The sequence below is a fragment of the Triticum dicoccoides genome, chromosome 2A (assembly GCF_002162155.2).
Source record: "Triticum dicoccoides isolate Atlit2015 ecotype Zavitan chromosome 2A, WEW_v2.0, whole genome shotgun sequence".
Classification (NCBI taxonomy): Eukaryota; Viridiplantae; Streptophyta; class Magnoliopsida; order Poales; family Poaceae; genus Triticum; species Triticum dicoccoides.
In genome coordinates, this window is record NC_041382.1 from 703,406,261 (window position 1) to 703,412,932 (window position 6,672).

The following is a 6,672-nucleotide window of genomic DNA, read 5'->3' on the forward strand; positions in this document are numbered from 1 at the left end:
CTCGGTCCATGGACCTCGCGTTGGTTCGCGGAGGGGGGCGTGCGGAGTCGGACGTGAGCTGGAGTCAAATAGCAGCAGGCAGGAAACGCACGCGGTGTCGTCGCCCGTCGCCGGGCAAGTTGCGGCTGTGGGGCCCGCTGGTCAGCGAGGGAAGGTGCTGGAATTCTTGGTGCCGCCCAGCGCGTATCTTTGCTGGAGTCGCGACAGATGTGGTGGGGCCCCGGGATCTGATCTCCGACGTGTACCCAGCTCATGCCTGCCCCTCCTACGCGTACAAAAACACTGCGCCTTGCGGGTTTTTTTTTTGAACACAACGAAGGTTGTTGTTGTTGATACGGAATCTGAAACCGCCCAAAAGCGCCGCTGGTCTTTGAACCACCGTGGTTAGGGCATGTGCATCAAACGTACGCACGCCTCGTCAGAAATTCCGTTATCATGCTATGTCATCATTCATCTCTTTGAATGCACGTCAAGAATGCTGATTTGCGTTTCTAGTCTAGAAGAAAAGATTTATGCCGATTCAAATGCCAGGACATTGACACCCGAATTTGATGTTGCGGCCAATAAGGAGATTGACACCCGAAAATGTCGCTCTCATCTTTGCGATGTGATAATGCTCTCTTAGGATTTTATACATTTGCTACTAATTTTACATTGAACTTGGTCTTGATTTCATGCTGGAAATGATACACATTTTAAAGGTAAAAAAGTTACTAGGGCTTCAACCAAAAAATTTATGAAAAGGCTAAAAATCTGACATTAGATTTTTAGAGGTCCACAACAAACACCTTGGTAGCCGTCCGATGACGAGCACAGATTCGAAAGCATGGCTGGTCACCACGTCACCTCCGTGGGACCGTTCGGGCCGTATACAAACAACACGAACATGTTTCTTTTAGCACACCACCCCCATGCACTCACCCCATTCCTCATCCAACCATGAGTGAGAGAGGGAGCTAGAATCCATGGCGGGGGTGTGACGGCACGACGGTTGCAAGGGGCGATTCCAGACATTGATGCAGTCAAGAACACTGGACCAGAGTGGCTATTTGATGCATCCACTGTGATACACATGACACATGGTAGTGTTGATGATTCTTTGGTGATCCTAGCACATAAGGAGGATCACACCGGAGAAAAAAACCCGCCCATGGAAGCATCACACAAAATTTTACATGCCTATATTTTCCCGCTCCTTTGCATTCAACAACACCCCCCGGCGGACTTAACACAGGGAAAGATGGTCATTTGCGTTGCACCCGATTTTGCATGCAGCTGGTACAACCGTCCCTGGGTACACCAGAAGTCACATTGTTGTACTACCTGATGAGCATTGGGAGCCTCCGCCTGCTGGCTGGCTCAAACTTAACATGGATGGTGCCTTCTCTAAATACCGGTGTCGGTGTCAAAACCGGCAGATCTTGGGTAGATGGTCCCGAACTGTGTGTCTAAGAATCGATGGTAACAGGAGACATGGGACATGATGTTTACCCAGGTTCGGGCCTTCTTGATGGAAGTAATACCCTACTTCATGCTTGATTGATTTTGATGAGTATAGGGGTTACAAGAGTTGATCTACCTCGAGATCGTATGTTGTGGTCTAAACCCTACAGGTATGATGAGTAATGTCATAATAATCTACCGACTAGCCTGGCCTCGGCTTATATAATGTACCAGAGGCCTAGGATAACAAGAGTCCTAGTCGAATACGCTAGTGGAGAGGAGTCCTCGTCTTGATCACCAAGTCTTGTGGAATCTTCCTCGTGTATGCATCGGCTGTCCGAACTGGCCCATGAGCATACGGCCATGGGGGTCCTCGGCCCAATCCAACTGATTGGGAGACGACGTGGTGAGTACCGCCCTAGTACAGGACACCGTCAGTAGCCCCCTGAACCGGTCTTCAAGTTGGGGGCGCTCATCGATTCTTTCGAACTGTTCTTCATCTTTGGTCGTCGGTCTTGAAAACTGGTTCAACAAATCTTCCCATCTTTGATCTTGAGGATCGCCGAAGTAAATCCGAAGAGTTTATACGTTGGGTATCCGAGGAGCCCCTTTAAGTTCTTGGCCTTTATCAATGCCTTGTTATTTTTATGCCACATCTCGGGTTTGAAGTTGTTCCCGGGCGGCAGCATCCTCTTGCGTCCGAGCTCCAACACCGGACTGCATTCGAGGTATTTTTTGCAGCCGAGCACCAACCCGGACCGCTTCCGAGCTCCAACGCCGGAATGTATCCGAGCTCCAACGCCAGACTATGTCCAAGGTCCAACGTCGGACTGTATCCGAGCTCCAACGCCGGCCTATATCTGAGGTGTCATAAATCACCTTGGTTTAAAAAAGTTGAGGGAGTTTAGCCGAGCTTAATGCCGGAAATGCCCTCTATGGAGCCAGCCACTAGCGCCCGAGCTTTATGATGGACTGCTTCCAAGGTGGTGCATCACCCCGACCATGGGCCGCTTTTTTGTCAATATTTTTGATTGGTGCAATTTATTCTCTGCCGAGATATATAGCCAGTAGCACGCAAGGTGTGTACCGGTCTAAAAACCCGAGATGCACCTGAAGGATGACATAAGACCGCTGATCCCAGTAGCCCCTGAGACTCAGGTTGATTCACAAAATCAGCCTGAGGATCAACTCCTAGTTCGGCAGAATACTTCGGGACACAAAAAACGGTGTGCAAATTCCCCGAGACTCGGGTTGGGTGCGGCCGACCAACCTGAGGAACATAATCTCCTCGAAAGCTATATTGCACTTTAAATTTTCTGCATTGGATTGTCAATGCAGTAGCCCCCGAGACACTGGTCGGGTGGCAACACTAGATCAGGGGATCGATACGGCCCTTTCAATATTAGTGAATGATAAGCCCGAAGCCCAGTAGCCCTCGAGCCTTAATGTGGGCACGGGTGGCCGAATTAAGGATCGATATCCAGAGTAAAACCAGAAATTATGTGTAATGATTCTATGTATCCAAATACTTTACATCATTAATGCTCGGATCTACATTGTACAAAACTTTGTTGACCGACCATCGGCTTCAACCTCCTCGGCCAGAAGCCGGGGAGTGTTTGTCCTACTTTATAAAGTCGTTATAAGGGCAAAGATTTATGGAAAACAAGGCAATCCGGCCATACCGTTTTATAAACAAAGATACGCGGAAAGATATGTTATATTACTTAATGTAAGAAACATTTTCCAAGGAAAATAGTCCCGCTATCGGTTCCTTTCTTTGGGTCGTCATGCTTATCGTGATCATGAAACCTCACCTCAAATCAACGTGGGAGGAAAATATTGAGGATTTAGTTCGGGGAAAGTTCTCGAACTCTGTGGTATTAATGAAAAAAAATTACTTCCGTCGTTGCTGACCAATGTGATCCTTTAAGATCGCTAGCTTTCGGCTTCACCCAGTCTGAGGTACTAACTCAGATGACCCGGTAGTAACAATCACAGAGGTGCTCCCTTTGCCGCCTAGTCGAACAATCGGGAACGTATGGGTAAGCACAGGTGCGAGACAACCCAGCTTGGCAAAAAACTTAAGTCAAATTGATGCATATTTATGGTTTTATAATGATGATTACGGAAGACAGCCCTTGTATATTAAATACAAATGACGATGAAATGTTTATTTTGACTCCGTTGCGACCGTTTATCAGTTAAAAGTGGCCCATCGTCGGCTTCTACCCCTTTGTAGATACTACGCAGGGTGTCTTCGCAATAACAAGACAACCCTTAGCCGACATCTCTGTGCCCGAAGGCGGTTGTGTTAGCGGAAACGAGGCAATCGAATATGCGGGCTTTATAATTTTCACTTAGTTATAGGAGTTTTAAACTGGGGAAGCTAGCTATGAGCCCACGGTTAGTGTTCGGCGACATCCGAGGTCAAGCCGTAAACACTTGGCCAATATTATGAACGGCCTGTCATTTAACATAGTCATCGGATCGCTGACCAGTTTACGCTTATTATGACAGTCAGTTTTCGACTTTCTCCACTGAGGTACTTAACCATGCGAGCTAGAAGCACAATCGCAGTGGTTCTCCCTTTGCACACCTAGCCGAACAAAGCGGAACGTAGGCGGCAAGCACAGGAGCCGGGCAACCCAACTATTGACCGAAGACACAATTCGAAACCGATGCATATTTAGCAATATCCGAGAATGTTTTTGCTGAATCTCTAAAGGTGTCCGGCGTTGCACTGTGAGACTTGTGCCAAAAACACACAAATAGTTTAAAAGTGCTATAAGCTTGGAAAACCAAAAAAATGTCAGTAAAAACTTGACGTCCGAACAAGATCAAGTGTTTGGTGCCAATCCGAAAATTGGAAAAAAAATTATGCTTCTGCCTTGCTTTAACATGACACACCCGATCTCAACACTTCAAGCGGGCCAGCTTGCGGCTTTGAGCTCCTTATCCCAAAGGCGGAGTACTTCTTCGAGGCCCATTTTGCGAACTGAACTCGAGCGGCTTTTTAGAGAGAAGACGGGCTATCTGGCTATTGACCATACACTCGAATCGAAAAAGGAGCGGTAGAAAAAGACTTTGCAACGACCAAGGAGAAAACACATTTACTATAAAACAGATCATATAAATTTTAAGAGCCCCCAAGTGACTTGGGTAAAAGAATTTTATGTATAATGATTGTATGTACCGATGTACTTATTGAAGGAAATATGCCCTAGAGGCAATAATAAAGTTATTATTTATTTCCTTATAATCATGATAAATGTTTATTATTCATGCTAGAATTGTATTAACCGGAAACATAATACATGTGTGAATATATAGACAAACAAAGTGTCACTAGTATGCCTCTACTTGACTAGCTCGTTAATCAAAGATGGTTATGTTTCCTAACCATGAACAATGAGTTGTTATTTGATTAACGGGATCACATCATTAAGAGAATGATCTGATTGACATGACCCATTCCATTAGCTTAGCACCCGATCGTTTAGTATGTTGCTATTGCTTTCTTCATGACTTATACATGTTCCTATAACTATGAGATTATGCAACTCCCGTTTACCGGAGGAACACTTTGGGTACTAACAAACGTCACAACGTAACTGGGTGATTATAAAGGAGTACTACAGGTGTCTCCAAAGGTACATGTTGGGTTGGCATATTTCGAGATTAGGTTTTGTCACTCCGATTGTCGGAGAGGTATCTCTGGGCCCTCTCGGTAATGCACATCACTTAAGCCTTGCAAGCATTGCAACTAATGAGTTAGTTGCGAGATGATGTATTACGGAACGAGTAAAGAGACTTGCTGGTAACGAGATTGAACTAGGTATTGGATACCGACGATCGAATCTCGGGCAAGTAACATACCGATGACAAAGGGAACAACGTATGTTGTTATGCGGTCTGACCGATAAAGATCTTCATAGAATATGTAGGAGCCAATATGGGCATCCAGGTCCCGCTATTGGTTATTGACCGGAGACGTGTCTCGGTCATGTCTACATTGTTCTCGAACCGTAGGGTCCGCACGCTTAACGTTACAATGACAGTTATTATGAGTTTATGCATTTTGATGTACCGAAGATTGTTCGGAGTCCCGGATGTGATCACGGACATGACGAGGAGTCTCGAAATGGTCGATACATAAAGATTGATATACTGGAAGCCTATATTTGGACATCGGAAGTGTTCCGGGTGAAATCGGGATTTTACCGGAGTACCGGGAGGTTACCTGAACCCCCCGGGAGCCATATGGGCCTTAATGGGCTTTAGTGGAAAGGAGAAAGGGGCAGCCCAAGGTGGCCGCACGCCTCCCCCCTCCCCTAGTCCTATTAGGACTAGGAGAGGTGGCCGGCCCCCTCTCTCTCTTTCCCCCTCGGGGAATCCTAGTCCAACTAGGATTGGGGGGGGGGAGTCCTACTCCCGGTAGGAGTAGGACTCCTCCTGCGCCCTCCTCCTGGCCGGTGGCACCCTCCCCCTTGGCTCCTTTATATACGGAGGTAGGGGGCACCTCTAGACACACAAGTTGATCATTGAGATCGTTCCTTAGCCGTGTGAGGTGCCCCCTGCCACCATATTCCACCTCGATTATATTGTAGCAGTGCTTAGGCGAAGCCCTGCGACGGTAGTACATCAAGATCGTCACCACGCCGTCGTGCTGATGAAACTCCTCTCCGACGCTTTGCTGGATCGGAGCCCGGGGATCGTCATTGAGCTGTACGTGTGCTAAGAACTCGGAGGTGCTGGAGTAACGGTGCTTGGATCGGTCGGATCGGGAAGACGTACGACTACTTCCTCTACGTTGTGTCAACGCTTCCGCAGTCGGTCTGCGTGGGTACGTAGACAACACTCTCCCCTCTCGTTGCTGTGCATCATCATGATCTTGCGTGTGCGTAGGATTTTTTTTTTTTGAAATTACTACGTTCCCCAACAGTGGCTTCCGAGCCTAGGTTATTTATGTTGATGTTATATGCATGAGTAGAACACAAGTGAGTTGTGGGCGATATAAGTCATACTGCCTACCAGCATGTCATACTTTGGTTCGGCGACATTGTTGGACGAGACGACCCGGACCAACATTACGCGTACGCTTACGCGAGACCGGTTCCCCCGACGTGCTTTGCACATAGGTGGCTTGCGGGCGACTGTCTCTCCAACTTTAGTTGAACCGAGTATGGCTACGCCCGGTCCTTGCGAAGGTTAAAACGGAGTCAAATT